General features: G+C 46.9%; 1 long non-coding RNA gene across 1 annotated transcript in view; it reads right to left on the bottom strand.

Moving 5' to 3' along the window:
* The window catches only part of LOC127048916 (uncharacterized), a 117,943-nt gene extending 98,222 nt beyond the window's left edge, over positions 1-19,721 (bottom strand). The window contains exon 1 of the long non-coding RNA XR_007773822.1: positions 19,681-19,721. This is a non-coding gene — a long non-coding RNA (uncharacterized LOC127048916). The remainder of the gene's footprint in view (positions 1-19,680) is intronic.
* Positions 19,722-22,287: the final 2,566 nt, after the last annotated feature.

Raw genomic sequence — 22,287 nt, 5'->3', positions numbered from 1 at the left:
CTCGTTGTTCTGTGCCATGACACCGACAGAGCAGCATCCTCCCCTTGGAGCCAGTCCCAGCTCCCCGTGCCCTTTGCTCCGCTCAGGTCCACAAATACCCACTACTGAACCCAAACGTGCTGGGAATTGAGCCTTGCTGTGGGCGCGGAAACCTGCTTTTCCCCAAGCACCGTGTCTGCTGCAGAAAGAAAAACCCTCCGGATGATCCTGCCTCAGCCTGCTCTGCATGCTGCGGTTGTACTGGTGGAACTAGTTCAGTTAGGGGAGTGATTTCTTTCTGTAACCAATCTTGTTATACTGGTACAAACCCTACTGCGGACACATATATACTGATATAAAGGTGACTCAAACGAGTATAGCTTCCTCCCCTTGTCCATAGGCATAGCAGCTGTCTACCAACATCACTGCTTCCACACGGGGGCTAGGAGGCTCATACAACTTAGACATTGGACATTGCCTGTGTTACTCAGGCAGGCTCCAGGAAGTGACCCCGAGGTTGCAGCTGGGACTAGCCAGACACATCCAGACCCAGTTCCTCTTGGACGGCCCCTTGGAGGGATGACAGCAGACGAGGGGAGCATCGGGCACAAAGTAACATTGGAGGTAGTGGTGACCCTCAAACTGGGAATGTTTCCTGTCCCAATAGATCTGGGGAGGAGTGATCAGAGACTCATCCAGGAGCATCCAACTGCAAGGGAGAGGCCTGCTGCCGAGGCTGCCTCCATTTCCCTTCTGGCTGGCTGGTGTGTGTTAGAGACAAGCCTGACCCACAGACATGGGTGATGGAGTTCAGGAGCATTACGTTGCAAGGGTTTGTCTCAGCTCATGAAACACTCAACGTTTTTTTCAATGACCTGGAAAAAAGCATAAAATCATCATTGATAAAGTCTGCAGCTGGCCCGAAGATTGGTAGCAAACAGCGCAGAGGACAGGTCACTGATGCGGCACGATCTGGATCACTTGGCAAGCTGGGCATAAGCAAACAGTATGTGTTTCAAGAGGTCCATAAATCTAGGTACAAAGAATGCAGGTGTAAGGGTGCTGCTGGCCCCTCACTGAAACTTGGGGTTTTTGATTGGTCCTTTCCCAATACCAGGAAAAAGGGGAGGGGCCAAAGAGAAATCAGGATCCTGAGACTGACAGCCCCAGGGCTAATGGGAAGAGGTCAACACTCCAAGTCAGACAGATTGACAGGGCAGCAGGTCAAGGAGGGAGCCAGGAGCCTGGTGGCCTGTCCTCCATGTGAGGCAGGAGAAGGGCAGAGCTAAGGGGAGAGCAGCAGCCCAAGCAGGGCTGGAGGTAGAGCAGCGGGAGCCAGAACCAGAGGGGTCCGAGGAGCAGCCCAGAAGGCAGAGGTGGGCTGCAGGCAGAGCTGCAGGGCTGAGCCAGAGGAACCAGAGGAGGGGGAGCTGGAGCAGCCCAGAGCCGGGAGCTGGAGCAGTGCAGACCAGCTGCACCGACAAGGAGCCTGGGCTGAGCTACAGTGGGGAGCCGCGGGGCCAAAGCCAGGATAGCAGATGCCAGCTGTGTTGCGAGTAACACCAGAGCTGAGTGCGCTGAGCGGCTGAGGAGAGTGAGGGGGGCCCTGGGCAGAGAGCCCAGCGCACGGAGACATCACCAGACAAGTGGCCTTGCAGGTGGGGCTCAGGGTGGGGACATGACCCCCATAGGGGGGAGTGATTATGGGGAGAAGGGTCCTGCCACCTACAGCAGTGTCTGGGAGGGAGGCCTGGGACATGTGAGGAACAGGCTGAGAACTTTCCTTATGGCCCAGAGATGGCTGTTTGTGGTGTTACCTGCACCCATGGGGCAGGTCTCTGGGTCCTTTAACCTTTCCCATTTTCCCTTATTTTTCTTACACTTGATGATTAATAAATTGTGTTTGGTTTGAACTTAACATAGTGATCAGTAGGTCAGGGAAGCAGCTGGTGCAGAGAGAGCACCCCGAAGTGGGGCCACCCTAGCCCCTGGCCTACATGACCATGACAAGGATGGGGGTTAAGCTGCCCAGGAATTCTGGGCCCAGCCTTGTCGGGGTTATGAGAACTCTGCTGCATGGGAGAGCAGAAGGAGGGTCCTTGAGGTCAGGCAAGCCTCCGGGTAAAGGGAGCTGAAGCGAGGACTCAGATCTCTTTGCTACCAGATTTCAATAGGGTTATACAGATGCCAGGAAAATTCCCCACAATAGCGGGACTGTTCCTCTGCTTACATAGGCCATACTTACAGGTTGGGGAACTCTATCCTGGGAAGCAATGACTCTGAAAAAGATTTGGGAGGTCATGATGGATAATCAGCTATGTGAGGCTGGGTAACTGGGTCATGCTAGAGTGTATTCAGGTCAATTCACTTGTGTATTAGCATAGATCAAAATGAGTGTAAATGTAAAAGTGTATTCAGTTGTTTAAACTTCATGAAAACTAGTGGAATTTTACTTGTATTGTTTTCAGTTATCTGTTCCTATAGTAACGTAATAGCAAACATTGACATTGTGTATATCTTGTGAAATGCTCATGAAGAACTTTAACAGAACATGCTAATTTCAAAGCAAGTGGCCATTATATATGATGGTCAGAGGTCAGCTGACTCTGTGGATGAGGGGAAAGCAGTGGACGTGTTATTCCTTGACTTTAGCAAAGCTTTTGATATCGTCTCCCACAGTATTCTTGCCAGCAAGTTAAAGAAGTATGGACTGGCTGAATGGACTATAAGGTGAATAGAAAGCTGGCTAGATTGTCAGGCTCAACGGGTAATGATCAATGGTTTCATGTCTAGTTGGCTGCGGAGTGCCCCAGGGGCCGGTCCTGGGGCTGGTTTTGTTCAATATCTTCATTAATGATCTGGAGGATGGCGTGGAATGCACCCTCAGCAAGTTTGCAGATGGCACTAAACTGAGAGGAGTGGTAGATATGCTAGAGGGTAGGATAAGATACAGAGGGACCTAGATAAATTAGAGGATTGGGCCAAAAGAAACCTGTTGAGGTTCAACAAGGACAAGTGCAGAGTCCTGCACTTAGGATGGAAGAATCCCATGCACTGCTCCAGACTAGGGACCGAGTGGCTAGGCAGCAGTTCTGCAGAAAACGACCTAGGGGTTACAGTGGACGAGAAGCTGGATATGAGTCAACAGTGTGCCCTTGTTGCCAAGAAGGCTAACGGCATTTTGGGCCATATAAGTAGGGGCATTGCCAGCAGATCAAGGGACGTGATCATACCCCTCTATTCAACATTGGTGAGGCCTCATCTGCAGTACTGTGTCCAGTTTTGGGCCTCACACTACAAGAAGGATGTGGAAAAATTGAAAAGAGTCCAGCGGAGGGCAACAAAAATGATTCGGGGGCTGGAGCACATGACTTATGAGGAGAGGCTGAGGGAACTGGGATTGTTTAGTCTGCAGAAGAGAAGAATGAGCGGGGATTTGATAGCTGCTTTCAACTACCTGAAGGGGGGTTCCAAAGAGGATGGAGCTAGACTGTTCTCAGTGGTACCAGATGACAGAACAAGGAGCAATGGTCTCAAGTTGCAGTGGGGGAGGTTTAGGTTGGATATTAGGAAAAACTTTTTCACTAGGAGGATGGTGAAGCACTGGAATGGGTCACCTAGGGAGGTGGTGGAATCTCCTTCCTTAGAGGTTTTTAAGGTCAGGCTTGCTAAAGCCTTAGCTGGGCTGATTTAGTTGGGGTTGGTCCTGCTTTGAGCAGGGGGTTGGACTAGATGATCTCCTGAGGTCCTTTCCAACCCTGATATTCTATGATTCTGTGATTAAAAAGACAAAATGCATTCTTCACTCATTGTCATCAAAGGAAAAGCCTACATGGGTACTTGGGTAGAGACGCTGTCAGATTGTTTTCTATGTGAAGAAACTATAAATATGGATTCAAAGAAAGATAGTGTATTTCTGAACTGTTCAGACTCTCACAGGGAAATGTACCAGATGCAAAGCTGAGATCCCCAGAGACATTCTGGGTTCTCTGAAGACTTTTGGGAAACTGGCAGTTTACATCACAGCCACCATTTGGTGTTACAAACTGTGACTCACCTGTGCATATATTTTATCTGCTTTAACCTCACAATTTGTTTTTCTTAGCTAATAAACCTTTAGGTAGTTTACTATAGAATTGGCTGCCAGCGTTGTCTTTGGTGTAAGGCCTGGAGTACCAGTTGATCTGGGGTAAGTGACTGGTCTCTTGGCACTGGGAGAAACCGGATGTGATGTGATTTTTGGTTTAAGTGACCATTATCACACAGTCCAGTTTGTCTGGGTAGTAAATAAAGAGGGGCGGAGAGTCTAAGAGGATGGTCTGTGACTCCCTGGTAAGCCTGGTCTAGTGAGCCAGAAGTTCACGTGTTACTGCCTTGGTGAATTCTAGACCCCACCACCCGCTTGGGGTATCTGCCCTGTTTCTGACAGGCTGCCCTGGGGTCAGCACTCACAGCTGTGAGTCACTCCAGACAGCATGACAATCTGAACATGAACTCCCACTGCGACTCTGTGGTTAAAAGGGCAAAGGCAGGAATACAGGCAGGAGCAGGGAGGTTATATTACTTCTGTATCTGGCACTGTGCGACCACTGCTGGAACCCTGTGTCCAGTTCTGGTGGCCACAATTCAAGAAGGACGTTGATAAATTGGAGAAGGGTCAGAGAAGAGGCACGAGACTGATTAAAGGATTAGAAACCTGCCTTAGAGTGAGAGACTCATGGACTTATTGGTTTAGCTTAACAAAGAGCAGGTTAAGGGGTGACTTGATGACAGTCTGTAAGTACCTCCATGGGGAGCACAAATCAGATTAAAGAAGACCACGGTACATCATGAGCCAATGGCTGGAAGCTGAAGCTAGACAAATGCAGAATGGAACCAAGACGCTCTTTTTTGACAGTGAGGCTAATTAATTGTCTGAATGACTTACCGAGGGCTGTGGTGGATTCTCCATCACTGGCAATTTTAAAAGCAAGACTGGTTCAGTCGTAGCTACTGAACTTGAAGCAGGAATTAGTTCAGAGACGTTCTCTGGCCTGTGTCATCAAACTAGGCAAGCACAATGGTCCCTTCTGGCCTCAGAAATCTCAGAATGTCTGAATAAGAGCAGCAGAGCGGAGAGCTGCTCAGTGTTGCAGGCACATGCAGGCAATTGCTGTTCCCTGGCACTGTCAGATTTCCTGATGCTCCATTCAAAAAAAGGGACATCCTGAAAACTGCTCCCAGGACACAGGCAGCAGTGAACGGGTCAGGGGAAAGATGGGGAGTGTCTGGCTAGGGGAGGAGAACGAGGATGCCCCAGGAAGGAAGAGGGGAGGGAATGAGCTCCAGAGCTTGGCAGCCCCCTCTGGCAGCGCAGAGTCAGAGGGCAGCCAGGTCGCTGTGCTGAGGCACAAGCTGGTCTGGATCAAAGAACCCAGGAAGCATGAGGAACAGAAACCACTGTGAAAGTAGGAGATGGGGGGCCAGCCCCTCCCCATTCTCTGAACCTGCCGAATGCCTAGCGATTCAAACACCAGCTCTTGATCTGAATTTAGTGCCCTGAACTCACATCTCTGTGCGGTTTGGCACCTACTGCAAATGGTACAGGAATAACCTCGTCTACCCAAAGGCAAGAAATCAGCTGTGCTGAGGCTCTGTTCATGGCTCTATTATTTCTGTCCAGCCAGCTGATATTTTATCCTGTTAGATGGGAGAATACAATGGAAATGTCTCCACTTTCCTTTGAACAAAGGCTGTTTTTCAGGGTGGCTGTCATTTCGCTGCCTGGGAGAAGAAAGGGGGGAAAAAAAAAAACCCAAACCACCAACAGCCCAGCTCATGGATACATTTCCTATTCAAGTACATAGCACATCCAATGCAAAGTGGGGTGTGTGTGTGTGTGTGTGTGTGTGTGTGTGTGTGTGTGTGTGTGTGTGTGTGTGTGTGTGTGTGTGTGTGTGTGTGTGTGTGTGTGTGTGTGTGTGTGTGTGTGTGTGTTGGAGGGTGCCAACGTGACAATGCCCTGAGTTCACACGGGCACTCTGTGGGGTTTGATTATGAGTAACAGGTTAGAAGCAGATTGCTGAATGGATGGGGGTGGGGAGAGGATTAGCCGGGTGGCTATGGAGACTGAAACATGGAGCCCTTGGCCGCTAGATCAGCAGTTTGAATTTGCAGGGAACTCTGTGACTCAGAGCTCCAGTTACTTGTTTCCTACAATACTAAAAGTCATGGGTCCTGGCCCTGTGAAATTAGGATCATGGAGGTGCCCAGCTAGTCCAGTGAATGGTAAGAATCTGGGCAGACAGTGCTGGTAGTCCCTGAAAGTCAGTCCTCTCTCAAGGGCTGTGGAGGGGCCTATTGGAAATGAGTTGAGGATTTCCATCTGCCTTCTAGTGGACAGACGTCCGTCACAGAACCACCATGGCTGGCAGGCAGCCTGGCAGGGAGGCCATGGAGACTGCACTGTCTCCCAGCCCTTGCACAGTGGTGGGGCAGAGTGCTGGAAGCTGACCCAGCTGCTCCTGTTGTACCTTTCCTGGGGATCCGTACGAGGAATCTATGTCCCGGAGTGTCAAACGGTGCACGCCCATCAGCAGTTTGCCAGGTTCCAGCCCCTCTCCTGCTTCTCTCAAACTGCTTGTTGAGGTTCTGGCTGCATTTCTTCCTGCACCTTTTCACTTATGCGCTCCCTGCCTGTGGCCCCACAAAGTCCCAGGATCTCGTCAGGCTCCTCTCCTGGCACTGGCTGAGATAGCCATCACTCAGCCCAGGACGATGTTGCTAGATGGGGGCAGTTTCTGTGACTTTGGGGCATATTTCCCATCACTTGTTTGTTCATTTCTCTTTAGAGTTCCTCTGTCCAGCATCCACCGACTCCTTGGATTCCTTCCTGGAGCAGTGGGCATTGTCTGGAGTTCTCTGCTTGGCCTCAAACTCAGAATCCCTTGTACTGACCTTGTGCTCTCACTCCTGTCTGGTTTTTTTCATATAGCACCTCCTTATGTTTTTGGGGACCACCTCCCCTTGATGTTTCTTTTGGGGTCTCCAACCAACCTCACCAGGATCAAACCAGCTGGCACCTTTCATAAGGTGCAAATCACTAAAAAGCAATGACACAGCTGAGTGTAGGGGGATGCAGAGAGTGAGTGGCCTCCAGCTGGGAGTGAACATCAAAAGGAGAATAGCCCCTAGGAGCCAGTCATGCAGCAGGATCCCATTGTGCCAGGTGCTGGACAATCACAGAACACAAAGACAGTCCCTGCGCCAAAGAGTTGATAATGGAAATATAAGACAAAAGACACCAGGTGGAGAAAGACAGATGGGGGAGCACAAGAAAAGAATGAGATCATATTGTCTAAATAGACTAGCAGTCCCAGGGGGAGGGAAAGGGAGTAACACACAAACAGAGTGAACAATGTGGCATCAGGGTCAAAGCACAGGCAGGAGAGATCAGGAGTCCTGAGATATGTTCCTAGGTTTTTGTGGGGCGTTGGCCAAGTCTCTTAATTTCTCTGTGCCTCATTTTCCCATCTGTAAAACGGGTCTGATGATACCCACCCCAAGCAGGGGTAGTGAGGCCTCTCCTCCATGCTACAACTTTTTGGAAGCTCTAGAGGCCAGGTATTATTTTCCAGCATGCAGTGTGCTCCTCCAGGACAGGTACGCTGAAGTGGGTACAGTGTCTAACAGCATTAGGTGTTTTATTTTTCAATGGTTTGTGAGGGGCATTTCCTCATCCTCTTCTTTCCCTTTCTTTCCTTCCTCATGTTACAGTCACCACAGCATGTTCTACAGCCCCCAGACAGACACTTCAGCTCCGACTCAGATCTCTCTTCTTCCCTAGACAGCTTGCTGCTTTGTCTGCGCTGAAAGCAGATTGCTGAAAACTTCCACTCGGGCACCCCCAAGGAGTCTCCTGATTCACTGGCCTGTGCATCTTGTCTCCAGCACCCCCTGCAGTCTCCAACCACAGCAGCCCCCTCCCTCCAGCTAGAGGAGCAGAACAGTCCTTGGGGATGACTGATGGCTGGCTCCACCCTGCCGTGGGGATTGGGTTTCAGCCCCCCAAGGGTGACATGCTATCCACTCCATTCCAGCATGTAGTTTAGAGAGCAAGAAACCCAACGGCTCATCACTAGGAAAAGAATGAGATCATCTTTATGGCTTGGAGCACAGAGCACAGACGGTTTGTGATGACACGGGAAAGGCAGGCTGGATTGGGTGTCCCAGCTGCTCAATTATTAAACAGCCTTTTTATTTCCCTCTTACTGCTTCCTGTCCTCCACACCCCACTGCCCTGTGTCCTTCAGCATCCAGATTTACCAGCCTCTGCGTTCCACCATTGACCTTGATTTGGCCTTTCTGCATCCAGGCTCCTTGACTCCTACGTCAGAACCATGCACCCGGCATTGCTGAGAAGACAAGGGCTGCTTTCAAGATTCACCCTGCTTGGCAGTTTGCGATTCTTCAAGCAGCTATTTTATTCCTAGATCTCATACTCCTTTGTAAAAAGCCCACGGGGAGGGGAAATGGACTTGATCAAATAACGACCCATTGCTAAAACTCCATTCATTTCTCTCTCTCCACTTCTTTTAATTTTCCAATTCACAGAATCATAGAAGGTAAAAGGTTTTTCCTAGCGCTAGGTCCCACCCACACATTCCCCCTCCAGTGGAAGGCAGTGCAGGATAGTTCCCTGCAATCTTCTGCTTCTGTTCAGTCCATTCTATTTTTGATCGGTAGAGACTTAAATGCCCCAAGCCCTGTGGCCTCCACCAGGTCCCGTGAGAGAGGGTTCCACAGCTTGGACTGAGTGTCAGGACCTGTAGTTTATTATTCCATTTACATTTTCCCTCTGCTCACATTCCTCCCAGTTCTCCCCCGGTGCAGCGCCGACATGACTCTTCTCCTTCCTCGGGGGTTTTGCCCTGCGGATAGTTAGCCTGGGCACTGTTACCACACTTGCGAAGGCACCTGAAAGAAAGTGGCCTGATTCTCAAAGGCGCTCTTTGCAGGATCCAAAAATGGATTGTTTGCTTGTCTGAGTAACAAGAGTACCCAGAGATATCAGAGTAAATATTAACTAAATAAAGCAGAGCTTTCAAGCGGCATAAACCTTCATGCTTCAGGGCATCGAGCAACTAGGATATCCCATGGCTTCCTGCTGCAGCATCCAGTGCTGGCCATTATTGGAGGCAGGAGACTGGACTAGATTGACCAATTGTCTGGTCCAGTCTGGCAATTCCTGTGTTCCCAGGCAGAGGACAGGCAGCTCCCATAGACTATGAGCTTCAGTGGTTAGAATCCTAACTGTAGTACCCTTGGGTTGAAACGTTGGCCTTTGTCTCTGCTTACCTGTCTCTTAGCAAAACTATACAGGTCAAGCTCTTTTCCTCTCTCCTTGTAGGCCAGTCCCCACCCCATGCCCAACGTGCTTGTATCTTTATGGTAACATGGTGCCCAGCACTTCTCGCCAGCACTTTCAGTGGAAGCAGAAGTCCTGGAATAGTGGGAAAGGCCCTTCAAGTAGCATTTCAAGCCCAACCAGCAGCAGGAAGTCCTGGATATCTGACAAGAGAACTTCCTCCAGCAGGTATTTTACAAATCCAAGAGGCTGAGAGAATTCGGATCAAGTCCAGAGAGTCATTTGGTCCAAAGCTCCCATTCCTTAGATGTTCACTCATCACTATCCTCATGGTCTCCACATCCATGGTGATACAGTAGAGATGTGCTTCCTCAGATACTCGAGTGGGCATATTTGGTTAATCCTACTTCCTGGCAGCTGCACTCACCACAGATGTGGGGGCACAGCTGGAGGAGGGGGGACAACAGAGGGGCCAGAATTGACAGAGGGTCAGAGGGACATGCAAATATGATGTTGCTTTCATTTCTGCAGAAAATAATAGCCCCCCCCATCCTTTAACACTGCCTGGGACTGAGGGGGGTTGTTCTCAACGTGGGGTGTGATTAGATGTCAAGCCGGTTTTGGATGATCTTTCCATCTACGTCTGTCCAGAAGGGTTGTGTAGTTTCCTCTTAGATAGGAACCCTGCCCCAAGGGGTTCACAGTGCATATTATATATTTATTGACAGCTGACAGAGATCAACCCTCGACTCCCTGTGGAAGAGAAAAGATTTGTGAGTCTAAGCTGTCTGCCCGGGAGGGGGAAGGGCAGGACATGCAACTACATGTCATCAGAGATTGATTCTGCACCACAGCTCACGTACTTTCTCCTTTCATATCATCGTTGTAAACTAGCTTGTATGGGGGTGGGATTCCTCCTCTGCAGCTATGAAGGTGCAGACGGTGTCGTATAAACCATGTCAGATCCCAGATCCAGGCAGTTTGCAGGATCCTCCCTGCGGGGGCGTCAACAGATCAGTTATGAGATGTTTCCCTCTGAGGGGAAATAGCCCTCAGGCCCTTCTTCTCACATTTTGTCCAGCTACTCTATCTGTCTGCAATTATCTTCCTGAACTTCTCCTCCTCCTCCTGACACCCTCTCCTCAGACTGGACACCGAAACCTACTTCCTCCTTGAAACAACCCTCCTTGGGTTTTGCAAAAAAGCACTTAATAAAATCTACATTTGGGGTCTGAACCAAATTGCTAGTCTCAATATATGCAATCCTCTCCCAAGGATGTCTCACTTTCTTAAAAGGATGACATCAGCCATATGTAAATGGAAAGAATGCAATTCGGGGAACAAAGGAGGAGAAGATTAATCAGACAGGCTGGAAAGGAAGACGGTTATGTCAGTGCTGGGAACAGGCTGATAGGTATCATCATGTGACTTAGGCATTTTTCAGACAAGACTTGATTAATGGATAGGGTTCTGTGACAGACCCAGGCCAGTGAGGTCCAGGAGTCTGGTAGAGGACAAATATACTGGTCACTGGCTGAGTAGTTTTCTGTTCCCTGAGTGACCAGAGCAGGGGCTGCACGAGAGTAATCAGGAACCTGCTAGAACCAATTAAGGCAGACAAGCTGATTAGAACACCTGCAGCCAATCAAGGCAGGCTAATCAGGGCACCTGGGTTTCAAAAGGCGCTCTCTCCAGTCAGGCTGGGGGGAGCCAGAGGAGAGGAAGTGCATGTGAGGAGCTGGCAGTAAGAGGCACAAGGAGCTGAGAGTGAGAGGCTGTGCTGCTGGAGGACTGAGGAGTACAAGTGTTATCAGACAGCAGGAGGAAGGTCCTGTAGTGATGATAAAGAAGGTGTTTGGAGGAGGCCATGGGGAAGTAGCCCAGGGAGGTGTAGCTGTCATGCAGCTGTTACAGGAGGTACTATAGACAGCTGCAATCCACAGGGCTCTGGGCTGGAACTCGAAGTAGAGAGTGGGCCTGGGTTCCCCCCAAACCTCCCAACTCCTGATCAGATACAGGAGGAGTTGACCCAGACTGTGGGGAAGATCACTGAGGTGAGCAAATCTGCCAATAAGCGCAGGACCCACCAAGGTAGAGGAACTTTGTCACAGTTCCTTACTAGAGTAACACTGGCTGGCATGCTCCTTGACAAAGACAACCCCATTGGCCTGCACTCAGAAGGGAGAATAAGTCTCTGGGTGAGTCCATAGCAGCAGATCCAATATAACCCCCCATGCTGTGTTAACTTGGTGCAGCCTCAGTCTGTACAGAGGTGGGCTGCCAGCTTACTCAGCTCCTCTGAAATCAGGCTGCACACGGAGAGAAGCAGCCAGCATTTGGTCAGTGTCTGGGCTCTGATTTCAGCATGAGCAGATGAGAGAAATGTGGGTAAAACAGGCACCTTTAAGGGCACTGTTCCTCTTGGCTCTCCAGTCTGATATCCTACTCCCACTGCGTGGCTGGAATTCCCATAGAACTCTGCACCTTGGGCACAGCACTGGGCCACTCATTCAAACTGATCTGCAACATGCTTGAATAATTTAACATTTATCTATGGATTTATCTTGATTAAGATTTAAAGGTGCCTTGTTAGCAGGTGTTAACTAGCATGTTCTAACTAATGTTCTAAAACTCTAATTTAGGCTTTACCGTGCTCAGAGTGGTTGAGTTGAAGACATGTTAAAAACTACACTTGAGTTTTAGAATGTTAGTTAGAACATACTAGCTAGCACCTTCTAATAACACATACCTCTAAAACCTGCTCAGGATAAACCCTGACTGTTTATTACAAAACATTTTGGGATCTGCTTGCAGAAAAGTCAAAAAAAGCTTATTCTACTTTGCACTGTTTATGAGGCAGCAAGACTCTCCTGTGCTATGAGATAGTTACTTTAAACTCTTGGAGGATTAATGATTTCCTTTTAAGATGGGACTCACGTTCTTCACAAATCCTCAGAGACACATTGAGACCACAGAGGGGCAGATAGCTACTAATTCAATTCGCCTTTAAATGTTTCCCCCTTTGATTCCTCCTGCGATGGGGGTTTGGGCTGCAACAATGGCCTTTGTTTACATTGAGTTCTTTCTTAATATTTCCAATCAACAATGAAGCACTAGTATAGATAGGGCACTGGTATATATCAGTGAATTTACCACTGTGTTGTCTGGAAGTCCTGCTGTATCAAACAGCCGCCATGAGCATGTACGGTAACATTAACAAACACTGTTAATAATATGTGAAAGCCTCATTTCGCTAGGTGCTGTACAAACATATAGTAAATGACAGTTCCTGCTCCAAAGAACTTACATTCTAAAATACAAGACATAACAGGTGGATGAGACAAACAAGCAGTCTGAGGTGAGAGAGACACATGTGTCCAGGTCTTAGCCATTCTGAAGCCCCATCTGGCTATTTAGATCAAGATAGAACACTCCTTGCCGGAATCCATAGACCCTGCAAGCCACACCTTCATGTTAAATAGCAGGACAGCCGCAATCAGTACCATTACCTGCAAATTTGTTATGGCCCTGAAGTTTCTGACAAGTTGTCGATACAATACCCCCAGCTGGACAAAGTTTGGGTGGTTTTGCTCTAGGTGGTCTCTTTCGGGGGCTCCTTTTGTTGTGAAAGCAGCAAAGAATCCTGTGGCACCTTATAGACTAACAGACGTTTTGGAGCATGAGCTTTCGTGGGTGAATACCCACTTTGTCAGATGCACGTAGTGGAAATTTCCAGGGGCAGGTATATATATGCAAGCAAGAAGCAAGCTAGAGACAACAAGGTTAGTTCAATCAGGGAAGATGAGGCCCTGTTCTAGCAGTTGAGGTGTGAAAACCAAGGGAGGAGAAACTGGTTTTGTAGTTGGCAAACCATTCACAGTCTTTGTTTAATCCTGAGCTGATGGTGTCAAATTTGCAGATGAACTGAAGCTCAGCAGTTTCTCTTTGAAGTCTGGTCCTGAAATTTTTTTGCTGCAGTATGGTCACCTTAAGATCTGCTATTGTGTGGCCAGGGATGTTGAAGTGTTCTCCTACAGGTTTTTGTATATTGCCATTGTTGTGATGTTCTCAGCATTTATAGATTCAGAACTGCCTAGCGTATGCTCACTAATGCAAGTCTGACTTCTGCTAGCTAAACAGCAAGGCTCTGGAGGGAGAATGTTGTGGTCCTAGAACACAACGTTCAATGGTGCCCAGAGGAATTTTCTTGTCACAGAAACAGTTACCCGTACTCAGGATGGAGAGATATCAGAGAGGCAAACTCAGCCCTATTTAATAATAATGCAGACTAAACTAGAACCTGGATTTATGATGGATCCATTTGCAGTCAGTAGATTTCCTATAATTAGATGATGTCTTTCAGTAGGAAGCCAACTCTGTTGGAGCACAGAACTTCAACTTAACCACCCACAGAGATGTAATTACAGGAAACCACCCCCTGTTAAAATGATCTTCAAGGCTTAAAATGGCATGATGAATGACATTGTTTTTGGGGCCTTTTTTTATTGTCAATCCTGTATACTTTGTGCATTATACAGTTTTACCTATATATCCTATAGCAGGGGTTGGCAAACTATGGCCTGGGGGTCACACCCTGCCCTCCACATGTTATAATCTGGCCCTCGAGCTCCCGCCAGGAAGTGGGCTCCGGGGCTTGTCCTGCTCCAGCCGGGGAGCAGGGCTAGGGTCTTGCCCCACTCTATACGTCTCCCAGAAGCAGAGGCATGTCCCCTCCTCCAGCTCCTACACATAGGGGCAGCCAGAGGGCTCAGCATGCTGCCTCTGCCCCAAATGCTACCCCCATAGCCCCCACTGGCTGGGAACTGCAGCCAATGGGAGCTGCAGGGCTGAAGACTGCAGACAAGGCAGCACACAGAGCTGCCTGGCTGCACCTTCGCATAGGAGCTGGAGAGGGGACATGCCACTGTTTCTGGGAGCTGCTTGAGGTAAGCACTGCCCAGAGCCTGCTCCCTGACCCTCTCCTGTGCCCCAGCCCCGATCCCCCTCCCACCCTCTGAACCCTTGGTCCCAGCCCAGAGCACCCTCCTGCACTCCCAACCCTTCATCCCCAGCCCCATCCCAGAGCATGCATCCCCAGCTGGAGCCCTCCTGTACCCCAACCCCCAATTTCGTGAGCATTCATGGCCCGCCATACAATTTCCATACCCAGATGTGGCCCTTGGCCCAAAAAGTTTGCCCACACCTGCCCTATACTGTTTCCTATTCTATAGGTGTCTGGAACAGTTCTTTCACAGGAAGATGGAAACTTCAAAAAAAATTGATCAGTCTAATCAGTTTCAATTTTAAAACTTCTTGGCCAAATTCATTGGGGAGATAAACCATGGTGTAAATTGTATGGGTCTGTCAATTGTATGTGGGTTTAACTGTCTTAGCACTGTAACTTGCATTGATTTGGTATTCACTGGGCATGCAAAATGAGGGTGACAAAGTGATGTCATGGTATGTCAATTTGGGCATAAAATGGGTACAACTCCCACTGAAATCAATGGAAGCTACTTCTGCTTCTGGCAGGGCTGAATTTGGCCCTCTTGGGATGTGTGTGACATACATTATATATAGAGAGAGAGTCAGCAACTGAGGTTTCTACTTCTGGCTCTATCACTGTGATGCTGGGTAAATTACAATCCCTCTGTGCATCCTTACATGGCTACTTCCCTACCTGTGAGATGTAACCACTGACGTTTCAGAATATAAAAGCAATCTAATAGTTCTTTCCTACACTCCATGAACACCAATCCAACACTGGGAGTAAATGGGTCAGTAGTCAACCTTCCTGCTAACAACCCTCCAGATTGTTCTATATTCCACAGTCCAGTTAGTCTTTCCAGTGTAACCCTTGGCAAGAGACAATGTGAAGCAACTGCAGCTGGAAGGCACTTTATTGTTTCTCTCCGAACTCTGCTTCTCTCATGGCTGGGGGATAAAACACAAGGCAGGCTATGTAAAAACAGATGGGAAGCTCCTGGCTTTCATTTTGGATCCGGGTTTCAATGCAGATGTGAGCAATGTCTGCAAGGAACTAGATCGGCATTGCTTTTAAAAGAAATTACGGGATTTCATTTACTCTACCAGCAAGATGCAATTTAAAGAGGCAGAACCCAAATTTTAAAAGCATTACATAAACAGGGAGCTTAAGATGAATTCCCTCTCCAGCCCATTTTCTCCCCTTCCCCAAGTTGCTTTAATTATTGAACAAAGTTTAGGCCACTGCCGGGACTTGATCCTTTTTTGCCATCAGCACCTACCATCCCTTCAATTCCAGTTATTCCACGCACCCTAAGACAATCTTTAGTTTTACTACATAGTTCTGGGGTTAAATTTTAGCACCCAATTTTCAGGTAACTATTAATAGTTAATGATAATTAATATATACTTATACTGATCCTTTCATCTAAGAACTTCAAAGTGCTTTACAAACAATGACTAATTAAGGTTCACACTATCTCTGTGAGGTAGGTAAGCACTCATTTTATCCAGGCCCAGAGAGGCTGTACTGGAACTTGCCTAGAGGTCAGAGGCAGGGCTAGAAGTGGTGTTTCTCAGTCTCTTTCTCTAAGCACTAGTTCACTCTCCCTCCATGGTGAAAACATTAGAAAACAAGGCAGTGACTGGCTCTGCAAAGCTCTAGTGATAACAATGCTAAGCTTCTTCCTCCACTTGCAGGCAGCTTGTGGTAACGTGAGCTAATATTACCATAAGCAATGCTGCAACTGGGGCAGAGATTTTCAGCTGCAGATAAAGCATTTGAATGTCTTGAATAGGGCTGACCATACAGATATATCTAGTCATCAAGATACATAGGAAGATGAAGTCCCTGAAGCCTCCGCAGTCTCCAATCCATGGGAGGAATCTGTGTTATTCTTCTAGTCTGCTCTTGTCATCAAACCTAGAGATTTCTGAGTTGGCAGACGTGGAGCACAGAAAACTCCTAAAACATGTTCAAACAAGATGCCTGTCACCAGGGAGAGCTCTGCTGAACCATCTGCCTCAGGAACTTCCTCTTCAGAAATCATAGTGAGATGACAGTGCAGAAATATGGGCCTAGGAAACTGAGACCCTTTGTCAAACTCCAGTTGGACACCGTATGACCTTTGGTGGGCCCTTCCTGTCTCTATTTGACTGGCAAATCTTCTTTTACTTTAAATTAAACTATTTCATCAGCACTTAGCACCTATCACATAAGAACATCATCATGGTATCTACATAGCAAACTAAATTAGATAGTATCTCTCTATTTCCAAGGAATTCGGGCTTTCTTGTGTTTGTTACAAATTTGGGGTCAACATTCAAATACATAAAATGGCCCTTTATTCCCTGTGACTTTCCACCATTGCCAGGCCTGTTTGAAGCTGATGGTATACCGTGGTAAGGCTGCTGCAGAGTGTTTTCCAAATAAAAATAACAAAGCAAAAATCATACTGGAGTTTGCAATGGGTGTTCTTGTATCATCTAAGTGCTGAGCTTATTTTGTTATTGATAGAATGTCTCTCTAGTAAAATGCTGGTAGCATTTGGCAACTTTTAGGGTTGCCATGTAACCAGAATAAAAGTGCTGGGATGGTTGGACAGGATGGTGAAGCAATGCCAAAACATACACAAATATTTATGAAGACGAAAAGCCAGTGCAGGCCACCATTCTTTTGTTTTTAAATTCGTCTCCATCCTGCCACCTGAAGCCTATGTTTGCTGGTCCCGGTGTTTTTTCATTGTTGTGACTGGGTAAGCAAATGTTGCTTCCGTTAGCACAGGAACACTGTCAGTAGCATTCTAGAAACAGCTAGTGATGTCTTTGGTTTTGATCAGATGTCTGTTTCTCCTGTAGACTGGCCTACTCATGGATAGTTGTAACTTATAACCTCGGGGCAGATGGCATCTTTTATTTGAAATCTAACATTCTCTCCCATTTGCAATGGGGTGTTTGGCATTCTTTTCATAGCATTTCTTCCATACCAGTATCCTGGCAGATAAATCTTTAACTACTTTAAGGTTAATGGTCTTTGGCTTAAGAAGCTTGTTGGATGTTGGCACCAAGGTTTTAATCTTTTGCCCATAGATCTCTGAACAGCTGATCCTAATAAAGCATTGTGAGGACTATTGTGATGTACTAACAATGCGACACATGGATCCCTGGCATCTACCATTTTTTTCTATTAAGTTCTTTGTTATTTGTGCTGACTTTTCTGCTAACCCATTTGACTATGCATAAGGACTTGGCATGTGGTGCTTGAGCTGATATATCAGAGAACTGCTAAAACAAACTGTATGTGAGGCTGGCAATTCTCACAATATTTGGTGTTTAGTTTAAAGCTCCCAGAAACAAGTGATTTTGTGAAAATCTCAGCTTTTTAAAGTAAGTTTCTAGTCCTTTTGGTTGTGGAGAAAAGCTTGAAAATGTGACCTAGAGTGCACCCTCAAAGCTCAGAAATCAGAATGCAAATAAAATAACTAAACATACTTAGTCTACTAAGGACTGTTGCACCAGTTAGTGTGACCACACTTGATGGCGTTGCAACAGGCATTGTGTAGTAAGTTCCCAAATCTAGTTCAGTCCTGGGAATCCACAAATCTCTGGGTGGCCTCGTGGCAGTGCCAAGTTGGGTCGGGGCGTGCACCCCTTTGAATGTCAATGGAAAGCTTGAGAGCATGGTGTGCTGGGGTGCTTTTGTCCATTCTGGCAATATGGCTGAAGAGCATGCAACACTGCTTTTGAATATAATGAGCGACTGAAGGAAGGCCAGAAATTTTCAAGACTGTGACATTTCGCACAAAGTCAAACCACTTTATGCTCAAGATTTGGTCCTGACAGCACATATGGAATGCATCTAACCACTCCAAGTCTGCCTGTAAGAGGGTCCAGGTTTCTGACCCATATAGCAATACACGTAGTACATACATTTGATAAATTCTGAACTTTATCTTAACGCAAAGACATTTTTGCATCCATAAGCAAGACATGGACTTCATTCAGGAGGTGGCCAGATGTATTCATCAAAGCATGTCCAATTTGCCACAATTGTTCTAACTCTCCTTGCAGCCTAGGTAGATGAACTCATCAGGGCTCTCCATGGTACTCAACCCACCTGCACCAGGTGCTTTGGTCACCCAGCTCTGTGGTTCTGGGCCTTGCTCTTCTGGCAGGAGATGTTCAACTCTATAGCATGGGCAGCATCTGGGAGACCTTGGATGGTGGGACTGAAATTCTCTGACTTCTCCACAAGCAAGGCAGCATCACTGTTGTGATCTTGGTTGGTAGCCACTTCTTGACCAATCTTGATTCCAACACGTGGAACAAGAAGTCCTAATATTCAGTAAACAGCTCAACAGAATATTGTGGAGGTGTAAGAATGCATCCCTGCCACACACCTCACATTGTGTAGAAATGTGGGGAAAGCCATGAACCAACATGCACTCTTGAACCTATACTCATGCATCAGACACAGCAGAAATTCGGAATGCCAACTCCTTTCAGTGCGAGCCAAAGTGCTGACCTGTTGACTGAATCAAAAGCCGCACTGATGTCAATACATGCCACATGAACTAGGCAGTTAAATTATCGGTGCAGCTCAGCAAGGCGGCAAAGGGTGTGGACAGCATCCATGGTTTACTGCTCTATAGTGAATCCTGATTGCTGTAGACAATGTCGTCTGTTAAAGAGCTGCTGCATCCTACCAAGCAGAATATGACTAAAGACCTTATCAGGGATCAACAATGAGACTGACCTGCGGTTGGCACACTCATTGTGAGATCCTCTGCCATTGTACGGGGACAGGCATCTTTCCATTCTGCTGGCACTTTGATGCCCACACTTTTAAGAACAGTTGATGCAGGCTGATGCGCACTGGTTCCAGAGCACCTTTGAGCAGCTCAGGTGGAATAGTATCAGATCCAGCAGCATATCCATTACGTTACTTTTGGATGGTCTTTCATACTTCCTCGAGTGAAAAGGATCAGTGTTCACCCCTGGATCTGCAGCTATGTAGATTGCCAGGTCACATAGCTCTAGACAGTCATCAGCAGGTCTGTTGTTCAGCATGCTATCTGTAATCAGACGGCTCTCCTTGTTTGACAGACAAGGTCCTGGAGAGATGGTAACCCCATTTTAAAAGAATAGAATAATAGAATATTAGGGTTGGAAGGGACCTCAGGAGGTCATCTAGTCCAGCCCCCCCACTCAAAGCAGGACCAATCCCCAACTAAATCATCCCAGCCAGGCCTTTGTCAAGCCTTACCTTAAAAACCTCTAAGGAAGGAGATTCCACCACCTCCCTAGGTAACCCATTCCAGTGCTTCACCACACTCCTAGTAAAATTTTTTTTCCTAATATCCAACCCAAACCTCCCCCACTGCAACTTGAGACCATTACTCCTTGTTCTGTCATCTTATGTTCTTGGACATCTCCCAAAAGGAACCCCAAATTTATTATTTTTCAAATATCACAATTTTAAGCCAAGCTCATGATTCCAGCCATGGATGATCAGGTTCTGTTTTCTGTATTTATTGTAGATTTCACAGTTCAATGGCCAGAATAGGACATCTTGAACTCTGTTTATACTTTGCAGAACTCAGATGAGCACTGTGGATTCTTAGCAATTCTGCCTTTGTAATGGGCATTATTATGAGACAAAATCCTTTGTACATAATCTCACTGCATGCAGCAGTTTATACCCACAGTCATGGTATGTTTTTATGCTGGAGGAACGTGGGCTTTTTCAGTTGGCGATCCATCAAGCTGTTGTGAGATTGCATTGTTTGTGTTTCTTCTCAGAGCTTGTCAAATTTTGTTTCAGAAATCAGCAGTGCCTGAGTCAGATTTCTTTCAAATTCCTATTCCTGCAGTGTTGACTTTCACTATTTATAGAAACTCTTAAAAACATGTCTGTTGTAGTAAGGAGCTCCCTCTCTGAACTATAGAAGCAGCGAAGAGTCCTATGGCACCTTATAGACTAACAGACGTATTGGAGCATGAACTTTCATGGGTGAATACCCACTTCGTCGGATGTATGTAGTGGAAATTTCCAGGGGCAGGTATATATATGCAAGCAAGAAGCAGGCTAGAGATAATGAGGTTAGTTCAGTCAGGGAGGATGAGGCCCTCTTCTAGCAGTTGACTTGTGAAAACCAAGAGAGGAGAAACTGGTTTTGTAGTTGGCTCGCCATTCACAGTCTTTGTTTAATCCTGAGCTGATGATGTCAAATTTGCAGATGAACTGAAGCTCAGCAGTTTCTCTTTGAAGTCTGGTCCTGAAGTTTTTTGCTGCAGGATGGCTACCTTTACTAGACACCACGATGCAAATAAGTGATTGTCACATTAACACCACCCTATACCGAAAACCTACCCACCGCTATGCCTACTTTCATGTCTCCAGCTTTCATCCCGGGCACACCACACGATCCATTGTCTACAGCCAAGCACTGAGGTACAACCGCATCTGCTCCAACCCCTCAGACAGAGACCAACACCTACAAAATTTTCACCAAGCATTCTCAAAACTACAATACCCGCACGAGGAAATAAGGAAACAGATCAACAGAGCCAGACGTGTACCCAGAAGCCTCCTACTGCAAGACAAACCCAGGAAAGAAACCAACAGGACTCCACTGGCCATCACATACAGTCCGCAGCTAAAACCCCTCCAACGCATCATCAGGGATCTACAGCTCATCTTGGACAAGGATCCCACACTTTCACAGGCCTTGAGTGGCAGGCCAGTCCTCGCCCACAGACAACCTGAAGCATATTCTTACCAGTAACTGCACACTGCACCATAGTAACTCTACTCAGCAACCAATCCATGCAACAAACCTCAATGCCAACTCTGCCCACATATCTACACCAGCGACATCATCACAGGACCTAACCAGATCAGCCACACCATCACCTGTTCATTCACCTGCACGTCCACCAATGTAATATACGCCATCATATGCCACCAATGCCTCTCTGCTATGTACATTGGCCAAACAGGACAATCCCTGTGGAAAAGGATAAATGGACACAAATCAGATATTAGGAATGGCAATATACAAAAACCTGTAGGAGAACACTTCAACCTCCCTGGACACACAATAGCTGATGTAAAGGTAGCTATCCTGCAGCAAAAAAACTTCAGGACCAGACTTCAAAGAGAAACTGCTGAGCTTCAGTTCATCTGCAAATTTGACACCATCAGCTCAGGATTAAACAAAGACTGTGAATGGTGAGCCTACAACAAAACCAGTTTCTCCTCCCTTGGTGTTTACACCTCAACTGCTAGAAGAGGGCCTCATCCTCCCTGATCGAACTAACCTCGTTATCTCTAGCTTGCTTCTTGCTTGCATATATATACCTGCCCCTGGAAATTTCCACTACATGCATCCGACGAAGTGGGTATTCACCCACAAAAGCTCATGCTCCAATACATCTGTTAGTCTATAAGGTGCCACAGGACTCTTTGCTGCTTTTACAGATCCAGACTAACACGGCTACCTCTCTGATCTCTGAACTATGTTTCTCATTTAAAAAGTACAACAGAACTTCAGAATTACAAACACTTCAGGAATGGAGGCTGTTTGTAACTGAAATTTTTGTTAACTCTGAACATTATGGTTGTTTTTTCAAAAGTTTACAACTGAATACTGATTTAATACAGCTTTCAAACTTTTCTATGCAGAAGAAAAATGCTGTTTTTAACCATCTTAATTTATATGAAACAAGGTCAGAAACAGTTTCCCTACCTTGTCAATTTTTTAAACTTTCTGTTTTGTTTTAGTAGTTTACATTTAACACAGTACTGTATTTGCCTTTTTTTTTTAATTTCGGTCTCTGCTGCTACCTGATTCCATACTTCTGGTTTCAAATAAGATGTGTGGTTGACCAGTCAGTTCGTAAGTCTGGTGTTCATAACTTTGAGGTGCTACCCGTGCAATTTCACTATCAGTCCCTGAAGTCTATGGGGTGCTTTG

The sequence above is a fragment of the Gopherus flavomarginatus genome, chromosome 4 (assembly GCF_025201925.1).
Source record: "Gopherus flavomarginatus isolate rGopFla2 chromosome 4, rGopFla2.mat.asm, whole genome shotgun sequence".
NCBI lineage: Eukaryota > Metazoa > Chordata > Testudines > Testudinidae > Gopherus > Gopherus flavomarginatus.
The sequence above is the reverse complement of the archived record's forward strand: the minus strand, read 5'-3'. Positions and strand labels throughout refer to the sequence as shown.